Genomic DNA, 25,504 nt, shown 5'->3' on the forward strand with positions numbered 1-25,504 from the left:
TTAAGAATCCATATAACCTCTCCACTAATGTCGAGTAGCCAAATCCAATTGAAATATGATGTTATCCACACCACAAATCTCAATAAGGCCTAAATTACTGAGCCTATCATCACAAGCAATTAAAAACTTATATCTATTTTCGCCCAAAGCACCAGAAAACCTAGGTGGAGCCAACCTTAAGAATCTACCTAACATCTTCTGATCCTTAACAGACATAGCAGGCTGCGCAATCACTAGCCAAGAAATTATTGACTGAGCAACTGTCGGCGCAGGAGGAACCTCAACTCTAGCAGTCACAGCTATAGGCTACGCATTCCCTCATTACCACTCTAATTTATAGATTGTGCACTATCAAATAGTGCACCATCAACTATCCCCAAAAGCTGAACCACGACATCTTTGCGCACTGAATAAGAAATAAAACCTTGTGAAGCCTAGGCTAGTTCCTAGCCTACCACTGCTTGGAGAAGAAGAATTTATGGATCAGGAGTAAAATTAGATTTGGTAAAGGACCCATATCCTAACCGCAAGCTAGGTATATATCTCTAGGTTGTCCATGACCTTTGGGTCATCCACAAATAGGAAAAGGATCCCTAGGCTCGATCTCAAGACCCTTATCTCATGTAGTGGTAGCACGTGTCCTAGCCATCTTTGAAAGAGTAAAATCAAATGAATGTTATATAAACCAATTCAGAATCTTAGCACAAAATAAGTGAAAGAAGTGAAGAACTCCTTAGAATGTCCTGTATCCTCCTAAAGATAGGAAATGGATGTCATCATTCCGATCTACAGGACTCTACTAGACATTTGTTGTTATATCAATAATATCAGTTTAGCCTATACTCTGATACTAATTTCTCATGACTTAATTTATGAGTCATCATGGCACCTACTCTATCCTTTTAGTAGATAAGCCAAACTATAACTCAGAGTTAAACATAATAGGTTTATTTGGTGGAAATGCCCAAAAAAGGCACAATAGGCAGTCTAACACAAGAAATAAGCAAGGTAATAGAAATAGTTTTCAGGTAGTCACTACATAAATACCACCCCACAACCTAGTAGAGCCAGTACAAGAGCAATTATAAATACAATCCAAGTATCTAAAATAGTCAATACAATTTGTTTTGAAACTAAAGACTAGACATAAGTAAGATACAAGGAAATATAGGACTCCAACTCCAAGAGCTCACTCTAACTCCAAATATCAGCACGAATGTCGATTAATGGAGGCAACTAGTACTGAAATCTGCACTAAAAAGTATAGATATATAGTATAAGTACTAAAACCACAAGTACTCAGTAGGAGATAAATTATTATATAACTATGATAAAATACAAGATAACATAACTAAGTCAAGGTAGGAATAAAACTGAATGATCTCCAATATTATTGTGCATAAATAGGTAAATAAACAAAAATAATAGCAGAACATAATGTAAAGCATTAACACACACGATCATAACTACAATTGGCTCTTATACACCAATTAGAGTGGAAAAAATAAGTAACTCATTACAAGCCACCATAAGCCTGAAAGGTACAAACAAGATAGAATAACCAAGCACCGTTATGTATCAACTCTCATAATACAACAGAATTCATCCAAGTGATGCTATACTATAGCCATCTATTGGCCATATTAATTATTTAAAAACTAACCAACACTTATCAACTAATCATTATTTCACTATAATCCATTTATATCATACCATATTACAACCATTTCCTCATTTTAAAACTTAGGTAGATTATTAATCTCACATCCCAAAGTCATCATATCATAATAAGTATATTATCATAACATAATATGCATATCTAGACTCGAACTGATATTTATATATAATCAATAGCTGGACTCGAACCAAAAAATATAATCAATAGATAGACTCGAATCGGTAAATATAATCAATAGCAGAACTTGAATTGGTAAATATAATCAATAGATGTACTTAAACCGATAATTATATAATCAATGGCTTAACTCAAATTGGTAAATATATAATCAATGGCCAAACTTAAACCGATAAATATAATCAATGACCATCAACCCTCACATTAACCAATATAGTTGTCAAGTGTCAAGGTTTCTCAATACTACCTTAATAAGAATTTCCAAGAGTCTAACAAGTGTATAAAGGTCTATACAAGCTAACATGCATCTTAGCCTAAGGTGGTTAAAGGGCCTACTTCTTATCCCTGAAGTTACATTTTAAGCAAATTCTACTTGAACTAGGATTAAGTTATATAAATCCACTTTTGGATGCTAAACAAGCCTTAGTTATACCTAAGATAGGAAATTCACCTAAAGTATAAGCAACTAGGTCTATTATTCCTAAATTACAATTTTTAAATGACTTAAATGGTCTAACTAACCCAAGCATTTCAAATCAGCATACCAATACCTAAAACCCATCCCAAATCCAACACAATTTCATAAACATACTATGAATTAGCTTAATCAAATAAGGGGTAAAATCTAGTCTACATCGATATCGAAGAAAGATCAAAGATCCGCTAAATCACTAATTTTCTCTTCAGAGAAGCCTCCACAAGATTCCAAGATATAAAAAACTAGATTCTAATCATCAATACAAGAATATTGATACACATATTGTACCATTGTGATTTGGGTCCAAAAATCACCCAAAATCCCATGTGGGTGACACTTACGAAAAGTCACATTTCTGAAGCAAACCTAATATTCTTATGTGCTCAAGGAATCATTAACCTCAAAAATAGGTGTAATCTGAGCTAATTGGAGGATAAAATTAAGCCCCCAAGGTTTGTGATTTTAGGACAAAAAATGGGAAATTTTTCCATGAAAAGGGTGAAATCTTACCATAAAACAAAGGGAAATCATGAAAATAGATTTTAGCCAAGCTCCTAGATCAGCCATAAGCCTCAATTTTAAATATATCACTATTAAGGGTTTTATATATTAAGAAAATGGATGGAGAATAAGCAAAGTTGGGCTATAAAGGGAAATTTATACCCTTTGTAAGTTCTCAAGTCTCATAATTATAACCCGACATTAACAATCGTGGTACATTGTGATATGGTTAGAAGCCGCTATTGCGACATCCCCTTATAATAATCATGGTCTAGTAGGATATTATGGTGAATCGCGATCATGACATAATCATCATGATTGTGGCTTCCTGGTGACTACCAAGGGTATCGTGATCACAACCCTTGGCATCGTGATAGCGATACACAAGATACAACTAATACAACTGAGACTTAGGAAATTTTTCAAGTCTCCTCCAAGCCGTCGGGATTCATTTAGAATCCCCAATACACAAACAAACTATGTAACCATACTAAATTTTACATTACGAACTCAATGGCGTTGTCAAAATTTCTATTTAAGATCATTTTGATAAAAAGTGGGTCCCACACCTAATTTTTATTTTCTTAACTTTCCAACTCAAAGGTCAAAATGACCTTGGATGCCTTAGGACCGAAACCAAGAGTCCACCTAGCCTAAAATTGATATTACAAAGCTACTGGAATAGTCATGATTTGTATTCGAGGTCGTTTGATTGAAATTTTTGCCCGTTGTCTATTTGGAACTAAGAAAAACTTCAAAACAGGGAATTAACTCTACAAACCAAATGAACTGCATGATAACCAAACTGTCAGCTCCATCAAGTCATACATGACTTGGGGAATCTATATAAAAGCTCTAACAGTAAATATAAGTGGAAATATAGAAAATAACTTAAAGGGTCATCACAAATGGTAGAGGGAGAAAGAGATGATGAGAACAACAGTCTTTAAGAGTAGAGCACAGGAAATTAGGAGTCTGGAAATTCATAAATCACCATCCTCTCCCTCACCATAGGATGCCATAGGACATTCTCAAGATAATATGGTTGAGTAGAAAGAAATAATAGCTATAGAGAATATGGTATCAGTGCCAAATGGTGTAACTTTGGTATTGTTATAAGCAGAGGAAATTCAATAGGTGTTTGGATTCTTGGGTAGCTTGGTTAGCACTAGCTATACTCTAGTTGTTCCAATTGTCCCACCCATAGTCTAGCAACGTGGCTGTGTTATAGCACTAATAATAAATGCAGGCTCTAAAATAAGGGTTTATCCCTTACAGGTACTTAGACCAATAATGATTGATCATGAGCAAGGACTATTTTTCAAGTTCATAAAGATGAAACCCCTAGTATTCGAAGGTTTAAAGTTTGAATATGCATTTGAGTTCCTAATAGCTTATTTTGAACATCTGAACAAGATGGGTATTATTGAAAGGTACAATGTGGTTTTTGTTTTTCAGATAGAGAAGGAAGCTAAGCATTTGATGGAGGTTATTTATGGAGTGCAGATCTACCTTACCTCCACTTACTTGGGTTCAATTTTAGAATATAGTCCTCTAGAATATGTTCCCCGTATTTAACATGACTAGAAAAAGTATGAACATGGCTAGAAAAAGTATAATTTTCTAAGGTTGGAGCACAATAAAATGTTTGTGGTGGAATATAAGGCCATGTTTCAAGCCTTATCTCATTATACTTATAGTAGATTATCTCATAAATAGAGCAGATCAGGTATTTTGTAAAGGGTCTGAGCTTGGGGATTCTGTTGGCTACCTTATCTATAGCCATGTCTAGTAAGTATTTTCAAGTTGATGCATTTTCAAGAAGGCTGAAGGATTTAAGAAATAGGGCGAGGTGAAAGTAGAAGTAAAGAAGGCTCATAACTCAGGACAATTTAGAGGTACTTTCTTGAAGGGGTATAGTTCTTCTAAGACCTACCATTTGAATATGCTATTATTAGTAGGGGATATCTGATGTCAGCTATTAGCTTTCCTAAGTCAGTAGCTAAATGCCTTCTTTTTTCAACACAAAGTCTTACTTAGGGTCCTAAATGCTTTGAATATAGAGGTTTAAGACATGTAAGAAGAAATTACCCTAATTTCTTATTTATGATCCAGTTGATACAATAGCAAATTCTATTGCTTAGTTATAGTGGGTTAAGATGGTAGAGAAAATGGTAGGGCATGGTGGCTAGGCTAGGGTTGGAAACTAGGACAACTAAGGCAGACCACAAGTGAGTAGAAATAAAATATCAGGTGATAGAGGTAATGGTTAGGATGGCGATAAGGCACATGTTTATCCAATTTTATCTTATTCTAAGGTAGAAGCTTTCAATGCAGTGATCACAAGAACTATTATTATATGTGATTGTATGGCTTCAATATTGTTTGTTCCCCGTTCCACCTTTTCTTATGTGTCTATGAAATTTGCTTTTAGTTGGGACATAGGTTGTGAATATCTTGATACTCCTATGTATATTTCTACACCAATTGAAGTGTTTGTATGTACTGATAAAGTATATCATGTAAGTTCTATTATGTTCATGGGATTTAAGACCTTGGCATACTTGGTTGTTTTATACATGGAGGAATTTGATGTTATCTTGGGCTTGATTTGGTTGTCTCCTTCTCATACTTTTCTAAACTATTTTGCCTAAACTATTTTTATAGCAATGCCTGAGAGAGAAAGAAGTTAAAGTCAGAGGGGAGAGGGTATTTTTAAGCCTAATCCCATTAGGGTTGTGCCTATAATTTATGCCTATAATTTGTGCCTAGAAACTAGTCAAGAGGGGGTGTGGAGAATTTTATCCCATCTTTGGGATAATAAATCTATAGTCCCTCCGATAGTGTCTTTTCCAGTAGCATGTGAATTCTTAGAAGTATTTTTAGATATATTCGGGGTATGACTATAGATAGAGATGTTGAATTCTATATAAACTGAAAGCCGAGGACTAGACCCATTTTTATTCCTCCATACCATATGGCACATGTAGAGTGAAAGTAAAAATCCTGATTAAAAGAGTATTTAGAAAAGGGCTTTATTTGCCCAAGTGTCACTCCTTGGGGTGCACTAGTGTTGTTTCAAAAGAAGAAAAATGGCAATAAGAAAATGTATATAAATTACCTCTACTTGAATAAGGTGACCATTCGTAACATATATCCCTTACCCAGTATAGATGATTTGCTTAAAAAGTTATAAGGAGATACAGTGTACTTTAAGATTGATTTGAGGTCTATTTAGCATCAGCTACAAATCAAGGCAGAGACATCCCAAATATTTCTTTTTAAAATCTTTATGGGCATGATGAGTTTTTACTTATGTCTTTTGGCTTGACAAATGCCCCAGCTGCTTTCATAAGCTTGATGAATAGAGTTCGTAAGTCCTTCTTTGACTTATTTGCTATTGGGTTTATTAATGACATACTAGTTTATTCTAAAAGTGAGAAAGAACATGAGCTCATTTACGTACCGTGTTAAAATTATTGAAGGTGAAGAAAATGTATGCTATGTACTCTCTAAGTATGAATTTTGGCTTTCCTTGATGTTCTTTTTGGAATATGTGGTTTCTAAGTAAGGGGTTATGGTGGACCCATAAATGGTTGAGGTGGCTAAGAATTTGTCTAAACCAATGAACGTGATAAAAATTTATAGTTTTGTTGGGTTGGTGGTTACTACTACCAATTTGTTAAAGGGTTTGTTGCCATTACTTCACACTTGACCATTTGACTCAAAAAGAAGTTCCTTTTGAATAATATTACAAGTGTTAGGAGAGCTTTTATAAGCTCCAAATTATGTTGACTTCATCTCTAGTATTAACTTTGTTTATCGAGGGTAAGGATTTTATTGTATTTTGTGATGCCTTATGTTAGGGTTTAGGTGTTGGGTTGATACAGGATTGAAATGTAATTTTTTATGATTTGAGGCATATAAAGCTTTATGAGAAAAACTACACCACACATGACTTGGAGCTATTATACGTAGCATTTACTTTCAAATTTTGGAGATAATATCTATATAGGGTGAAGTGTGAGGTATTCACCGACCACATAGCTTGCATCATATGTTCACTTAGAAGGAATTGAATCTACGATAGAGGAAATGGATGAAGTTGATTAAAGAATTTTATTTCTCAATCTTGTATCACCTGGTAAGGCCAATGTGGTAGAGGATACATTAAGACAAAAAATAGTGAGAACGGGAAGCTTAGAATTTATAGAGATATCCATCCGCCCATTGGCGAGACGAATGGTCTTTGGCTAATGGTTTGATGATATTCCAAGAAACTAACTATAATGATCCTTCAAATTATTTTTCATATTTCCACTTATTTTGGTTGTTAGACCTTTTTCATTACTTTCCTAAGTCATTTATGACTTGCTGGGACTGATAGTTTGCTTACCGGGTAGTTTGTTTGGTTCTTTGAGAAAATTACATATTTTGAAGTCTTTGCTGATTCAAATTTGCTTCTGGGCAAAAACATCAATCAAAGGACCTCGTATGCTAATTTTGTCTATTCAAATAATTATGGAATGTTGATTTTAGGCTAGGTTGACTTTAGTTTGACTCTTGAGGCACCCAAGCTCATTTTGACCTAATGGTCAGAAAGTTAAGAAAATGGAATATAGGTGTGGGACAAAAAATTGAGTCTAAAATGTCGAATTTGGTTTGATAGTATAATCCATTTACATATATGGGATTTTGGATAAATCCTGAGGTGTTGGCAGAGATATGAAAATTTCCAGGTCTCAGCTATACTGGTGCACTCACTAATAGTGTGTCAGGGGTCGCAATCACAATACCCTTGGTAGGCACAGATGTCATGATTGTGGTGCAATATGTCATTAAATTGACTCTCCTAGAAGATAATAAATTCCATGATCGGGAGAGTCGGGTCGCGATTGTGACTTTTGAACACCTGGGAAAGGTATAAAAAGCCTCTTTTCATCTTGTTTTCCCATTCTACATCCATTCTTATGATACTAAAACCCTAAATAATGGGAAAAGCTTAGGATTAACTCTTGTGGGTGATTTAGGAGCCTGGGTAGTGATTGTTTATACAATTTTCCTTTGACTTTGTGGTAAGATTCTTTTGATTTCTTGATTGATTTTCTCTTTTCTTCCTTAAATTCCCTCAAACTTGGTGGCTTGATTTTAGCCCCAATTTAGCTTCCATTTCACCCATTTTTGAGGGTAATTACTCCTTGGAAATAAGGAAACATTTGGTTGGCTTCATAAATAAGACTTCCATAAATGGAACATGCATAGGAATTTTGGGTAATTTTGGACCCAAAACACAATAGTACTTATTCTCGAGGTATCATTATTCTTTTCTTGATGAGTAGATTGTGATTTTGAAAGCATGACATATTGCATAAACTTCTCGAAAGGGAAAGTTGCTTATTTAGTAGATTGTTTGAGCTTTCTTCGGCATCTAGGTAAGCTACGTTTCACCCTTCTTATAGATTGATCTATTTCATATTACATTGATGATATTGTGTTAGATTTAGGCTGGGTTCTAAGTATTGGTGTGATGAATTGTTGAACTTGGGTTAGTTGGGCCATTTAGGCTATCTAAAAATAATAATTTATGCATAATTAGTGTAATTGGTCATATTTTTGGTAAAACCTCTATTTTAGGGTTAATTGAGGCTTAGTAATATCTAAAAGTGGATTTAGATACTTTAGCCTAGTCTGGGGGTAGTATTTGTCTTGTAATGTATTTCAGGGATTTAGATGTGGGCCCTTTTAACCACCTTAGGCCAAGATTTGTGTTAGCTATTGAAAACCTTTTATATGCATGTTTTATGCCTTGAAAATTATTATTAAGGTAATATTTATAAACTTTGTCATTTTATGGTTATGATGGGTTAGCATGGAAAGTAGATGCTTATTGATTATGCCAGTAATCATGCTTATTAGTTATGCTAGTGATTATACTTATTGATTATACTAGTGATTATGCTAGCAATTATGCTATTGAGTATGCTAGTAATTATGCTAGTTATTTTGCTATTGATTCTGTTAATGGTTATGCTATTGATTATACTAGAGGTAATGCTTTAGTTTATGATAAATAATGATATAATAACCGGTTCGAGTTTAGATATTAATGCTGATTTAGTTACCAATTCAAGTCCAGATATTGATGATGATATAGATGATATACATAACCTATTCAAGTCCAGAAGATGATTATGACATAGCTCACAAACACACGCACACATACATACCATATGGTTCGAGCAGAGGATGATTATGTTGTTAATTACATACTTACAGGTTCAATTTTAGGAAATTTATGATGATATTGATCATGATATTTATGATATGACATTGAGGACTTTGAGGTGTAATAATTAAGAATAGGGATACTAACTAAGTCTAAAAGCATGAAAATGGTTATAACGAGGCATGACATAGATGTATTCTATTCATATCATAGAAGTTGGTAAATGATGGTAGTTTGATTATGCTTTACTTGATTGTACCACCAGGATTATGGGGGCCTGCATTAGGTTATTTACTTTTCCACACTTATTGGCTTATGGGGGCTAATTTTGTAGTTATAGTTGTACGTGTTTATGTTATCTTTCTAGTTCATTTAATTATTGTGTACAACGATGTTGAAGTTATTTTAGGTTTATTTTCTTACCTTGACTTAGTTATGTTATATTGTATTTTATCATGTTTATATCATGATTTAGCTTAGTCAACCGACGATGCTTACTGAGTACCCGTGATTTTGGTACTTATACTATACTTTTGTACCTTTTTGTTGCAGATTGGAGTACTAGTTTCCATCATTGATTCAACGATTGTATTGTGGTGGGTTCCAGAGATAGGGTAGGCTCTTGGAGTCAAATTTTCCCTATTTCCTTCTCTCTATCTATGTCTAGTCTTTAGTTTTGAGACAGGATAGTATTGACTATTTTAGAACTTGGGTTGTATTTATAGTAGCTCTTGTATTGGTTCTACCAAGTCATAGGATAGTTTTCTATGTGGTGGCTACTTTTTAGACTATTATTATTGCCTTATTTATTTTTGAATTGTATTGTCTATTTTTTCCTTTTTCGGGCATTTTCATCAAGTTAGCCCATTGGTTCAGCCTTTAGAGTTGGTCGATAGTGTACCATCTGATGGTACACTATCTACAGATCAGACTGGTACTGAGGTGAGGGCATAATGTATTGTTGAAACTCCTAGAGTTGAGGTTCCTCATGTGCTGGTAGTTTCTCAATTGGTAGTTGCACAGCTTGCTATGTCTGTTGAGAAGCAAAAGATGTTGGGTAGATTCTTGAGATTGGCTCTACCTAGGTTTTTAAGTGCACCGAGAAAGGATAAGTACGAGTTTCTAATTTCTTGTGAGGATAGGATCTATAATTTAGGCCTAATTGAGAATTGCAGTGTGGATTACACTACTTTTCAGTTGAATTTAGTAGCTCGACATTGGTGGAGTGGTCATCTTGATTCCAGGTCATCTGGATCTTCTCCTTTGACATGGGCTCAGTTTTTTGAGATTTCTATTGAGAAATACATGCCTCATTTAATAATAGATTGCTTGAGGGATCATTTATCTAGATTGGAGTAGGGCTCAATGACTGTTATAGAGTATAAGTCTTCTTTTTATGAGTTGGCTAGGCATGCTACTTCTATTTTGGATACTAAGTGTGAGAGGTATTGTTTCTTTATTTGTCGATTGATACTTCCCCTTTGCATGTCTACTCAGAATTTTGTTAATGTGGGTAGGTCTTTTACTAAGGTTTTTGATCATGCTCGGGTGATGGAGGAGATGCATTATGAGGCCCAAAGGGAGGCAATGGGAGATATAGACATCAGGGTAGTTTCAGTAGAAGCAGTAGTAGTTCCCAATTCAGAGGTAGCAGTTCTAACGGTAGATACCCTCTACTGTCATAGTATCATCCTCAAAGTCATCCCAGTAGACTTATTCAGGCAGCACTCTAGATTAGTGGCAAGGGTCGGTCTAGTGCTAAGGATCGCCCAAATTAGGGTGGTGGTCAGTATTCAAGGGGTTTATCTTTTGGTTATTCTAGTTATGATGGTTACTCTGGATCAGCCAAATTGCTTGGTTCTGGTATAGCTCATGGGACAATTATAGTTGTGGAGGTCGTGGTCATTATTCGCGAGAATGCCCTAGTCGTGGGGCGATTATTGTTTCATATCACAGTATTCCCTCTATTAGAGCAGCTCACCTCTCAGCCAGAGGTGGTTCATATAGATGTAGGGGTAGTTCCTATGGTACTAGAGGTGGTACTCACACATGTAGAAAGGAGATTGTTTAGGAGCCCAGCAAAGTGGCAGGCGTGGTTTGTTGTTGTAGTACCTACTAGACCCGTGGCTGAGTCTTTACATACTATTATCATAGGTATAATTTTGTGTGCTGTCTATTGACCTTTGTATTATTTGATCTAGGATTTACTTATTTTTATGTGTCTTCTTATTTTGATTTATGGTTAGAGTTATATTGAGATTTATTATCTATGCCCTTGCATGTATCTACTCTTGTAGGTTATTCTTTAGTAGTGGATTGGGTGTTTAGATCCTATGTTATGACTGTTAGACATATTGATACTCATGTTGATCTTGTTATTCTGGACATAGTGGATTTTGATATGATTCTGGGCATGGATTGGTTATCCCACTATTATGCGGTCATGGATTGTTTGGCCAAGACTGACATACCTCTAATCTGTGGTAGGGAGCATTTAGTCGTGAGCTAATGGATTATTTCTTATATGTGTGCCAGGAAACTTATTGTGAGTAGTTGCGAGTCTTATCTCATGTAAATTCATAATGTTAGTGTGTAGAGTCTGCCACTTAAGTCTGTTCCTATAGTCCGTGAGTTTTTTGATGTTTTCCTTACCGATCTTCCTGGTATACCTCTTACCCATTATATTGAGTTTTTTTATTGATCTTGAGTCTGGCAACTGACCTATTTTTATGGAACCTTATCATATGGCTCTTGCCGAGCATAAGGAGATGAATTCCCAACTTTTGGGCCTTCTTAGAAAGGGTTTTATTAGATCAAGTATGTCTCCTTAGACGCTCCTATGTTTTTTGTGAAGAAGACAGATGAATCCATGAATATATGTGTTAATTATAGGCATCTTAATAAGGTCATAGTGAAGAACTATTATCCTATACCCCGTATTGATGGCTTGTTTGACGAGCTTCAGGGTGTAGAGGTGTTTTCTAAGAACAATTTGAGATCAAGTTACCATCAGTTTAGGATTCGGGCTAAGGATATCCCAAATATAGCTTTTAGTACCCATTATGGTCATTATGAGTTCCTAGTGATGTTTTCTAGGTTGACTAATGCCCCGGCCGCATTCATGGATTTGATGAGTGTTTAGGCCTTATTTGAATTCCTTGTTTGTTCGAGGAGTAGAGAGGAGAACATGAAATATTTTAGGATAATGCTCCAGTCCTTGAGAGATAATTCACTTTTTGCCAAATTCTCTAATATACGTTTTGGCTTGAGTTGGTGACATTCCTTGGGCTTATGTCCAAGGATGGGATTATGGTAGACCCAACAAAGAGTGAGGCTATTTGTGATTGGGCTGGGACCATATCTCCGACTGAGGTTCGTAGCTTTATTGTCCTGGCCAGTTATTATAGACAATTCATCGAGGGATTTGCTACTATTTTCGCATGATGTTGGGTGTATTTATGGAATTTAGCGTTGTTATCCTAGCTTAGTTAGCCTTTTTTTTAGGATGATTCATGTGCTTAATAAGTGAATGATGATATGAATAAGAATGTAAGTGTTTAAGTACTTAATTATAATGTTTAGAAGTGTTTTCAAACAAGTTTGGACTTAAATCGTTCAATTAGAGTTTAGGCGAGAAAATAAGTTTTACTAGCCTGAGCTAAGTGTTGTTCTAGTCTATCGTGATGAATTATAAGGTTTTAAATGAGTTCCTAGTGGTTTTAATATGTAATATTATATGGAACAACTTGTTTGTAATGTGGAAAGTGCAATTGGAACAAGCTAAAAGTCAATACAATAAGTCAATGATCAAAGCCGGCAAGCCTAGTCTTAGCTAAAGTTTCTAGCTCGTAGTCTTAACATTGCGTTGTGTTGAACTCTAATGTATGGTTTTTGAACATGTAGGATGCTTTAGGAGTTGATATAGATGATATTTTGATGCTGAAAAATATGGAAATGAAGGAAAAACAACACCACAAGGCAACAGGACAAGTGGTGGAACACTTGGACAAATATTGGAGCAATTGGCCAATTCCAGTGAGTAGAGGCGATTATCCCATGACGCCTTATCCATAGTAGGATATGGAGCCCACGTATCCCACTTTGGAGCAGTGCAATATAGCCCACAATGCACCAGGCAGTCTGGTGCTACAATGGGCACGACGCCCCTACTCCTACACTGCCTAGTCTTAGTTTTTACTATAAATACACGATCATACACATCTGGGAGCATTGTGAGGGGCTGCTAAATACTTTATTTAGGGTTTTTATTCTTAAACTTTATATTTTTAATAGATTTGATTATGTATTCAAGTATTTGGATCATGATTATGTTGATTAGTGGCTAAAAGCCCCCCTACCAAGGTTAAAGCCAAAAACATGACTACTATCGTTATAAATTGATTTAGTTTGATTTGCTTATAATATTTGGTTTCTTGTTTATCCTTGTTTGAGCTATTTTAAGAAGTCACTAGCCTTAGAATACATATATTGTCGACCTTGTGATCTCGGGAGGGGGAATAGAAAAATAGAACATGGGAATAAACAAACTAAGGTTCTTATTCCTTTATCAAATAAGGAATTTGAATTAGCATCTAGGACAGGGATGTACCTAGAAGCCTTTTCTTGGTACACATATAAGAGGATAGCTTTAATCACTTTACTGGATTATTATATCCCCGCTTAATGATAAAGTTGTAATGTCCAAGTTAGGTAGACGATTAGAGGTCGAGACACCATGATCATGCGATAAACCCTATGAATCAACAACCAAGATCAGCAATTTAACGAATGACATTCCATAACATAGTATAATTGTTCAACATGATTTAACCCTGGTCTTTATTCTATTGATTGTCTTTAGTCTTTTATTTTATGCACTATTTACTTTGCATTTTAGTTTAACAAATCTCTAAACTCTTTTTGGTTACTTCTCATCAAGTTAATCTTAATAAGTGAACTAGAATTTGATAGTTGTTGGAACAAGTTTCTATGGGAACGATACTCATCTTTCTTTATGGTCACTATATTACTTGGTAGACCACGTACACTTGCTTGTGTGCTTGGGTGCTATCAAGGTTTGGCGCCATTGCTGGGTACTTATAAATTGGAAACTGTTTTATTTTGACTTTTGCTCTTTAGATTTCTTTGGTGCCTTATGCTTGGTCTTGGTTTTGAAATTGCAGGCAATAGGTTTTTAGGCTAGTAATCTGGGAAGGGATAGGAAATTAGTTGAACCAAGCCTTAAACCTGAGAAACGCTTCTATCAATAAAGGATATAAGACATCATTCTCCCCCTTATTCTATAAATAGAAGAAGATCAAGACAATCCTTCTCTCATGGCTGATGAAAAATTAGCCCGTAGGACAGTTAGAGAAGTGGCAATCCCACTTCTGATAAAGTTGACCTCCCCTTTTCAGAAACCGAATGCTGGAGGCAATTTTGAGATTAAGCAGAATATGGTGTAGCTTCTGATCAGTAATGGATAGTTTATCGGGATTTCACATGAAGATCCATAAGTCCATATGCAGAACTTTCTGGAGATTAGTGACACATTCATCCTTACAGGTGTGTCAACTGATTATGTGAGATTGACACTATTCCCCTTTTCATTGTTGGGGAAAGCAAAAAATGGTTGAATTCTTATCCAAAAAATTCAATCACAACATGGGATGACTTAGCCCATAAGTTCCTCATCCGATTCTTCCCATCTGGCAAGACTGTGAGACTTCGTAGTGAGATTATGTGCTTTAAATAGAAGCCAGATGAGAATCTATATCATGCATGGGAGCAGTTCAAAGCTCTTCTTCAAAACTGTCCACACCATCAACAATCCAATGAGGTATTAGCTCATACTTTTGTATAGGCACTTGACCATAACACAAAAAAATTTCTAGATTCAGCTGCAGGTTGTCATGATTTGGGGTCGACGTACGATAAGCTATATACTTTGTTGAAACGCATTGCTCAAGGAACCTTAAGTGGCATTTAGACCCAAGGAATGCTACAAAGTAGACAGGTATGTTGGAGGTAGACCATTTTATTGCCTTATTTGCTCAGCTTGTTTCTCTATAGAATCAAATAAAAAATATAAAGTTGGGGGCTACATAGCCTACAGCCATAGTAAATGCAATCTAATAGACTATAGGTTGGTGTGAGGTTTGTGGTAATAGTAGGCATTCAGTGGCTATGTATGCTGCAAATCCTGAGTCCTTGATATTTGTGGTCAATGCTCAAAGGCTGAACTATGGGAATGCCTACAGTAAAAAATGGAAGAATCAGCCTCTAAATACCCCATGGAACGTCCAACAACAATAATTTCAGTAGTAGGATATTTAGAATAATTAGGCCATAACTTATAACAATAATTTGGAAGAGATGCTGAAGCAAATCATGTCTACTCAAGCACAATTGGCAGCAGATATAAAGAGCCAGCAAACAGCTATAAGGAGCTTAGAGTTTTAAATTCGTCTGTTTGTAAAGGCACAAATAGGCCTCAAGGTGGTTTGCCAAGTGATACTAAAAATCCTAAACAATTAATAGCAATCACTTTGAGGAGTGGTAAATAGCTTAATGAAGGACCTCCAAAGAAAACTAAGGAGGTTGATGCAGAGTTGATTCCCCCAAAGGTATTTGAGAAAGCATCTGAAATTTTGAGAAAGTCTGAGTACTTGAAAGTAAAAGTTGTTGTAGAGATGGATAAGATCCCACCACTATCTTTCCTATTGAAGCATATAAAGGAAAAGAAGCATGCGTGCTTCAAGAAGTTCTTTGGCACATTTAGAGAGCTTCACATTAATTTACCTCTTTTAGATATTTTGTAGGGAATGCCCAAGTATGCTAAGTACTTCAGGGATTTGGTTGCTAATAAAGTTAAGCTGTAGGATATGGAGGTAGTATCACTCACTAAGGAGTATAGCTCTATGGTGATGCAAAAGTTGCCTATAAAGCTTAAGTACCCTGGGAAATTCACTCTCTCCATTCAAATTGGTAATAATGAGGTGGTCAACGCACTCAATGACTTAGGGGAAAGCATAAACTTGATGCCCCTATATTTTTTCAATACTTTAGACTTGGGAAAGTCTAAATCGAGCTCGGTGCTACTGAAACTGGCAAACAGGACCATAGCCCATCCTAAAGGAGTCATAAAGGACGTTCTCATAAAGGTTGGTAAGTTTAGTATTCCTGCTGACTTTATTATTTTAGATTTTTAGGAAGAGAAACAAGTGCCAATCATCTTGGGACGTCTATTCTTAGCGACGAAAAGAGCATTAATTAATGTGAAAGATGGTATAGTCATAATGAGGTTGGAGGATGAAGAGGTAGTTTTTAAAGTATACAAACTGCTTAACACATTATCACATTACAAGGACTTATGCATGATTACTATGATTGAAGGAGATAAGTGTGGGTTGGTGAAGATGGTTCTATAAAAGACCTCTTTGAACTTCCACATTGAGCAGTCTAAGCCATAACTACCTAAGCTCGACATGATGCAGATTGATGAGCCTAAAGAGGCTATAATTGAGAAAGTTGTTGACCTTGAGAGTTCATACTCAAGAGGTCAGAAATGAATACAAAAATGGCCTCTAAGTGTGAGAAAAAGGATAAAAGAATGTGGATGAGTCATAGTTAGGTCGTGCTGCGATACTAAATCAGGCGCTACTTGGAAGGCAACCCAAGTTAAGTAGGTATCTTTTATTTTTTGTATTCTTAGTTCTTACTTCACTAGTTTTTGTTTTGTTGAGTCATAAGTTGATGGAAAGTCTGAGTACCGAAAAACCTGAGCTAAGGAGCATGGCAAAGATTAAGTGTGGAGTCCCCCGGGCTCTCTTGATGTATAAAGATTCTACTATCTAGGCTTAGAGGCCTCAGGGAGTATTTCTATCTTTACTTTATAAGTATACTTTGGGGACAAAGTAGATTTTTAAGTTTAGGGTGGGGAAATTCCTATTTTTAGGCTAATTTTTTTTTTTTTGTGTTAGGAATAAGTGGGATGTTCTTGTTGGTGCTATATGTGACTGCATGATGCAAGTATTCTATTTGTAAAAGTATGTTGATTATGTGAATTACTATTTTTGAGACTCCTAGGCTCATGTTTATGACCCTTATACTTATTGGCTTAATTAAAATTCATGCTATTGTTTGTTTAAGAGTCTATGATGATACTACTTTATTTGAGCATGTGCCATGTGTGTTTGAGGTGTATGTATATTCCTTGTTGTATATGCCTAGTGTATGTGCAAAGAAAAATAAAGAGTGTGGGTTTTGGAGATAATATAGACATTTCTTTGATAGCCTTGTTTTATACCTTCTTCCTGACCTACCCTTGTGCATAATCTTAGTAAACCCCATTGAGCCTTTAGCTTTTTCTTTGGTATCCTCATTTGTAGCCTAATCCTCTTCTCTGTTAGACCTTAATTTGATCAAAATCTCCTAGGCGAGTTAGTGTAAAATTAGTGAGTTAAGAAGCATGAAATTAAAGAAGAAAAAGGTAAAGCTGAAGGCCCAAAGTGAAAGTTATTGGTGTGCAATAATTATGAGTTGTGGTTGCGATTTAGAGAAATTTATGCTTGAAAAGTTCTCCTTTGTAGCCTAGTTGTGTTACAATGAACCTATTTTGGCCTTGGTCCTTCTTGGACATTGTGTACCTCAATTACAACAAATCTCTTAAGTTGAGGGTGGCCATCATAGGGTTGCATAACATGAATTGGGTGCGAGGAAAGGTAAAATTGAATGATATGTACATAGCACATTCCCACCATTGTATATATGAATATTCTTAATAAGATGGAGTGAAAACAAAAAAATTGGGGTAGACAAAAGTGGTGTAATTTATTTGTTAAAGGTGCATTGAATGAACAGCATGATGTATTAAGGCACTTAGGGGAGATTGTCACTATTATTGGCCAAAATAGTTCCTACCCATCCCTTAGCCTACAGTACAACCCTTGAAGACCTATTTGATCCTAATCCTTAATATTCTGATATTAGTGGAGCACTACACTAAGGGCAAGCCTATGGTTCATTATGTGTAACTTGTGAATTCCTTATAAGAGTGAGCGTAACTTGATTCTTATACCCAGTTTATTATAAATTGTATCTATATGAGTGATTATGTGTAACTCTCTTGTTATGAGGGCATATGTTTGATGAATGTGGCTGATTTGTATTATATCTTTTATTGGGAAATGAGCATGAGTTTACCAACTTAGTGAGTCAATTCTTGAGACTAGGATGTTTTTAAGTAGTATTCTTTAACTTTCAATTGTGTACATAACATTCTTAGTATAGAACTTTGCATTCTGTGTTGTCATTGTAGTACTAGCTTGAGTGTCTTGCATGTAGTAGAAGTGTATAGTCTCCACAACTTATGATTCTTAGAGTAAAGAGTTTTTCAAGGACGAACAAGGCTTTAAGTGTGGGGTGGTGATGTTGGTGTATTTATGCACTTTAGCATTGTTATCCTAGCTTATTCAACCTTGTTTTAAGGATGATTCATGTGGTTAATGAGTGAATGATGATATGTATAAGAATTTAAGTGTTTAAGTACTTAATTATAATTTTTATAAGTGTTTTCAAACAAGTTTGGACTTAAATCGTTCAATTAGAGTTTAGCCGAGAAAGCTAGTTTTACTAGCTTGAGCTAGGTGTTGTTCCAGTCTATCGTGATGGATTCTAAGGTGTCAAATTAGTTTCGAATGGTTTTAATATGTAATATTATATGGAACAACTTGATTGTAATATGCGAAGTTCAATTGGAACAAGCCAAGAAACAATACAATAAGTCAAAGATCAAAGCGGGCAAGCCTATACTTAGCTCAAGTTTCTAGCTCGTAGTCTTAACGTTGTGTTGTTTTAACTCTAGTGTATGGTGTTTGATCATGTAGGATGCTTGAGGAGTTTATACAGATAATATTTTGATGTTGAACAAGATGGAATTGAAGGCAAAACAACACACAAGGCAAGAGGACAAGCGGTGGAACACTTAGATGAGGAGATTAGCCCATGATGACTCAGACATAGCAGACTATGGAGTTTGTGCAGACCCCCTTGGAGTAGTGCAATATATCCCTTGATGCCCCAGGCAGTTTGGTGCTTCCATGGGCTCGATGCCTCACTCCTAGACGGCCTAGGCTTAGTTTTTACTATAAATACATGATCCTACACACTTTTTAAAACACTTTTTGACTCCTGGGAGCGTTGTGAGGGGCTTCTAAACTCTTTATTTAGGGTTTTTATTCTTAAAATTTATATTTTTAATATATTTGATTATGTATTCAAGCATTTGGATCATGATTATGTCGATTGGTGACTAAATGCCCCATTTTCGGGGTTAAAGCCAAGAACACGACTACTATCATTATGAATTTATTTTGTTTTATTTGTTTATCGTATTTTGTTGCTTGTTTATCCTTGTTTGAACTATTTTAAGGAGTATCTAACCTTAAAATACTTATATTGTCGACCTTGTGATCTCGGGAAGGGGAATACGAAGATAGAACATGGGGATAAACAAAGTATGGTTCTTATTCCTTTATGACATATGGAATTAGAATTAGCATCTAGGAAAGGGATGTACCTTGAAGCTTTGCTTATTCACATATAAGAGGACTGCTTTAAGAACTTAATTGTATTATTACATCCCCGCTCAAGATATAGTTGCAATGTCCCAGTTAGGTAAACGATTAGACGCCGGGAGACCATGATCATGCAATAAACCCTACAAATCAACAATCAAGATAAGTGATTTAACAAATAAAGTTCTATAGCATGGTATGATTGTTCGAAGTGCTTTAACCCTGGGCTTTAATCTATTGATTGTTTTTAGTCTTTTATTTTACGCACTATTTACTTTACGTTTTGACTAGAATTTGATAGTTGTTTGAATAAGTCTCTATAGGATTGATATTCGACTTTCTTTAAGGCCACTATATTACTTGGTAGACCATGTACACTTGAGTATACGCTTAGGTGCTTTGAAAACACCTAGGACTATATTGACTTAGAAAGAGGTTCCTTTTTAATGGTACGAAGAGTGTGAGTTGAGCTTTTTTAATCTCAAGGTGTTACTTACATCATCTCCTATTTTTGCTCTTCCTGTTAAGGGTGAGGGATTCATCGTGTACTGTGATGCTTTTGGTGTTGGTTTGGGTTGTATATTGATGCATCAAGGTCATGTTATTTCTCATACTTTAAGAAAGCTTAAGGTTCATGAGCAAAACTACCCTGCTCATGATTTGGAGTTGGCTGCGGTAGTTATTGCGCTTAAGATTTAGAGTCATTATCTTTATGGTTTGCATTTTGATATTTTCATTGATCATCGTAGTCTTAAACATCTTATGACCCAGAGGGAGATTAGTGCTAGGAAATGTATATGGTTGGAGTTTCTTAAGGATAATGATATCTCTATCTTTTATCATCCAAGCAACGCGAATGTAGTAACTGACGCCTTGAGTCAGAATGCAGTTTGTATAGGTATCGTGGCTTGTATTTAAGTTTCTCAGAGGACGTTGAAAAGAGACATTCAGTCCATAGGCAACTTGATGGTTTACATTGATATTTTATACCCAAGGAGGATTTTTGCTAGTGTTGAGGTGCGGTCCTCACTATTTGAGCATATTCAGGATTCTCAGTTTGAGGATAATAGACATTGTATTTTTCATGATCAGGTGTTGTGTGGTGAGTTCGAAAGGGCTACCATAGATTTTTAGGGTGTCTTAAGAATTTTGTGTTTTGTGGATTGACGACTTGATTCAGCTGATTTTGCATGAGGCTTACAACTCTAGATATTCTATTTATCCGGGTACAGTTTAGATGTATATAGACTTGAGACAACATTATTGGTAGAGTGGTATGAAGAGAGATGTGGCAGATCTTGTAGCATATTTCCAATGTTGTCAACAGGTGAAAGTTGAGCATCAGTGATCGGGTGGTTTGATTCAGAGATTGCCCATTCTCGAGTAGAAATAAGAGCGGATCACCATGGACTTTGTTACTGGTTTGCCTTGCACTTCTCGTGGTTTTGATGGTATTTGGATTATCATGGATCAGTTAACCAAGTTGGCATATTTCATACCTATTCAGATGTTCTTCAGTGCTAAAAGATTAGCCCGTATCTATGTTCGAGAGATAATCTGTTTGCATAGTGTGCCTATATCCATCATTTTAGACCGCCATTTTATGTTTACTTCTATCTTTTGGAGAGAATTTCAGGAGGGGTTGGCTACTCAGGTGGATCTTAGTATAACCTTCTATCCATAGACAGATGGCCAGTAGAATGGACTCTTCAGGTTCGATCCTCAAGGATATGCTCCAAGCCTGTGTTATGTATTTTGGAGGTTAGTGGGAAAAGAACTTAGCGTTGGAAGAGTTCGCATATAATAACAGTTATTATTCGAGTATTGAGATGGTGCCTTTTGAGGCATATGCCGAGGTTAGGCCCCGTAGTACTAATTAGCTTCAGGAGTCATTGGATAGAGTAAGGGAAATTAAGGAAGAGTTGAGAGCATCTCAAAGTAGGCAGAAGGAATATGCAAAGCGTAGACTGTAGGCCTTGAGATTTGGAGTTGGTGTTAACATCTAAGTTTTTCCCTCCACGACTAAATTTAACTCTGGGTTTCTTCAATTTTTAACAAAATTGAAATATTTATTTCATCTAGATAAATGCGACCTAAAATATTTATTTGGGTTACTTTTGTCATTTAATTGACGATTATACGTTTTCGTATTTACATACGCAAAATTGTATAAATTTTATTACCTAAACGAACATTTTTATCAAAATTTGACTTTTACTGCTTAAGCTTGAAAATTAATCTAAACGGATAAAGTCTTGATTTAAATAAAAATTATCTCAAAAATTAATTTATTTGGAGAAATATTTATTTGATTTTATTAAATCAAGAAGCTCGGGATTAAAAGAAGTATTAACTCGTATTGAGTTGTAATGTAATTTAGCCAGTATATTAGATTTGACCATAATTGAAATCAAATTGGTCATAATTGCAATGCAATCGGCCAATTGATTTTCAATTTGGTCAAAATTAAATAAATTTGGCTAAATTTTAAATTCTAATTGGGGTTATATTTTAAATAACCCTAAATTCCAGTAAACTCTCATAATTTCTACACAATTCCCACCAAAATCAAATTCAAATCCCAAAATTCAAATTTTGAAATTCAAAAATTTGTACTATATTGTACAATTCTCCCTCAACCTTGTCCTTTTTCTAATTTTGAAATTCAAAATTATGCTACATTGTACAATTTCCCCTCAACCATGCCCTTTTTCCAAATTCAAATTTTGAAATTCAAAAATTGTACTACATTGTACAATTCTCTCTCAACCTTGTCCTTTTTCCAATTTTGAAATTCAAAAATTATACTACATTGTACAATTTCCCCCACTTTATCTTCCACCTCACCTTATCTTCAATTTTAAAATTTCAAAAACACCCTTAAATACTTTCTTCCACATTGGTGGATTAATAGAATTGAATCCCTATCTTTTCTATAAATACTACCAGTATTTTGGTAGAAAGAAAGTAAAAAACCCTAAAAGAATTGAAAAGCTTTTGAGAAGATAGTTGAACTTTTTTAGAAAAAAAAAGTCTCAAAGAGTGGGAAAAACTTTTTAGCAAATAGTTAAATTTCTTTTCTTTAGTAAGAATTTTCAAGCTATAGTCTAATCGGAGTTCTCAAAGGATTACTTTCCGCTAGTGATCAAGACTCCGAAGAAAGCTTGAAGTCCCATTTTGCTACCCCAAAAAAGGTAACACACCTTTCCTCTTTTAGTTTTATTATCATTTTCTTTTTCATCTCCTTCTTCTTCGTAGTTCGTAGTTGTAATTGTGTTTGCTGGGATTATTTGCTGCAGACGGCCTTGAAGGCTATATAATGTTGTGGTATAGATGTTCTGGTTAATTTCATGTTCATGATATAAAAATGAGCTAGCAATCATTGAATGTGTTTCTTTGGCTTTATTCTTTGATTATTATGGATAGAATTTTGATTTTTGCTTAAAAGACATACTCTTGCCTTGTTTAAACTCATTGTTAGTGGATATATTTGTTTTTAGCATGCAAAGTTATTTCCTTTATGTTGAAAAATAATAGTTAATATTGATTGTTTTGCGTTTTATCTTTATTCTTTGATTATTATGGATAAAGTTTCGATTTTTGCTCAAAAGATGTACTCATGCCTTGTTTAAATTTATTGTTGGTGGATATGTTTGATTTTAACATGTAAAGTTATTTCTTTTATGTTAAAAAGAATAGTTAATATTGATTGTTTTTCCTTTTGGCTTTATTCTTTAATTATAAAGGATAAAGTTTCGATCTTTGCTTAAAAGACGTAATCATGTCTTGTTTAAACTCAGTGTTGGTGGATATCTTTATTTTTAGCATGTAAAATTTTTTCTTTATGTTGAAATAATAGTTAATATTGATTGTTTTGCCTTTTCGCTTTTATTTTATTATTATGAATAAAGTTTCGATCTTTTCTTACTAGACGTACTCATGCCTTATTTAAACTCATTGTTAGTGGATATGTTTATTGTTAACATGTAAAGTTATTTCCTTTATGTTGAAAATAATAGTTAATATTGATTTTTCGCCTTTTGGCTTTATTCTTTGATTATTATGGATAAAATTTTGATCTTTGCTTAAAAAATGTACTGTAACGCCCTGAATCTGGTACCCAAAAAGCTACACGGTGCTTATGACCCCGAAGGACCTCAAGCTAAGCCATGACTGATATCTGTACCTAATTACTGCATAATATACTGTATAAATACAAAAATAAAGGTTGTAAGGCCGTCAGGTTCAAAACTGTAATATAACTAATAAAACTTAACATATGGATGGGGTGTAAAATACCCAAAACAACTGAAATAAACTGTCTGAACATACTGTAGTCTGAAAAGCCTCTAATTGACTGAACTGTCTGAATAAGGAGTTGATGGGGCATGCCCCTAACTAACTCCAACTAATAAATTAATTAATGAGATAATAAAGTAATGGTCATGTCCTCGAAGGATGAGGGCTCAATGCTAACTCTGACTGCGGAGACTGGAATACTACTGATGCTCTGGAGCACGTGCTTCTGAACCTATGGTATAAAACACCATAGTAGAATTGCGTTAGTATGTTAGAATGTACTGGTATACATGTGAGATAGGCTGAGTGCAAAGGGTTCACATGCATGAACTATGCTAATTGACTGAATAACACGAATGTGAGAATGCATGCATGAATAAATAATAACCGTAACTGAGTTCATGATAAAATAATTACTGAGTCTTAGTACTGATAACATTAGATAATGATATTTGTATAATTGAAATAACTAATACTGAGCGGCTGTATCTGACAGTCTAGGTTCTGGTGGAACTAACTAAGTTCTGTACTATTTTGCGTTGATTATATCTGACAGTCCTGAATTCTATAAAACTGTCTAAGTTCTATTACTAAGACTGAATAACTGTATCTGATAGTCCTAATTCTATAACTGAAACTATGGGAAGTAGTTATCTAACCAATATGCCCCTAATACGCCATTATGGCTATGTTGGGGTCCAATCTGTAACCCCAATTGGAAGGGTGTCAATACCGCACCACTGGTAAGGTCAATATGTGAGTAACCCTCATATAACAAATGACTCTAGTGAGAACGGTGTGAACCCTCATATAATAGGTTAAGCCACCTCATCTGCCCTTCTATAACAGGCTATGATGTCTCAACCTAAGCTGGCTACGTAGTTCTGGAACGCAAGGACTGCTTCTAAGAATCACACCATCATATAATAGGTGGGTTCCCATCCTTGGGTTTGCTCAGTGCTAATTTCTAATCCTATCTGAATAGACACTGAACATGATTAACTGAATAGACTGGACTGAGTTAATTGAATTTTTGTGGACTGACGGAATACTAATGAGATTACTGAATTTCAAAGATTTCTGATATTACAGAGTTTACTGAGTTTTCTTGAGTCACATGAATGACTAAATTTCTATGAACATGGCTCGACTGAGAGTATCTTGAAAACATGACACTAGCTCTAGGCACACAGCTAATTGTCGGGTACAAGTATCCACAGGACTCGATAGTATGAAACTGACAAAGGATGACTTTCTTGAATACATGACCAACATTGACAATCCATAACATAATAAGATTGGGATTTCATGAAGTACAAGTGCTAAAGCTCCATAATCGCTACACATATATCCATAATTTATTGACTAAGACATTTCATCAAACACTTAACATGCATGAACCTGTACATGAATGGGGATTTCATATTATCATACTAGAATGGCACTTTTCCTTCACATGGGAGAATTTAATCAAAAAAATGGGAAGTGTGCTTTGGTTATACAATCATCAACACATCTAATAATCATGGATACATCCATCAACATTTAATTTTAAGGGTTTATCATAA

At 35.1% G+C, this 25,504-nt stretch overlaps 1 non-coding gene across 1 annotated transcript; it reads right to left on the reverse strand.

Moving 5' to 3' along the window:
• Positions 1–14,782: 14,782 nt before the first annotated feature.
• Positions 14,783–14,889, reverse strand: LOC124887536. Its single transcript, XR_007045305.1, has one exon. It is a non-coding gene; the product is annotated as a small nucleolar RNA R71 (small nucleolar RNA).
• Between the last annotated feature and the right edge of the window lie 10,615 nt (positions 14,890–25,504).

Source organism: Capsicum annuum, chromosome 9 (assembly GCF_002878395.1).
Source record: "Capsicum annuum cultivar UCD-10X-F1 chromosome 9, UCD10Xv1.1, whole genome shotgun sequence".
Lineage (NCBI taxonomy): Eukaryota > Viridiplantae > Streptophyta > Magnoliopsida > Solanales > Solanaceae > Capsicum > Capsicum annuum.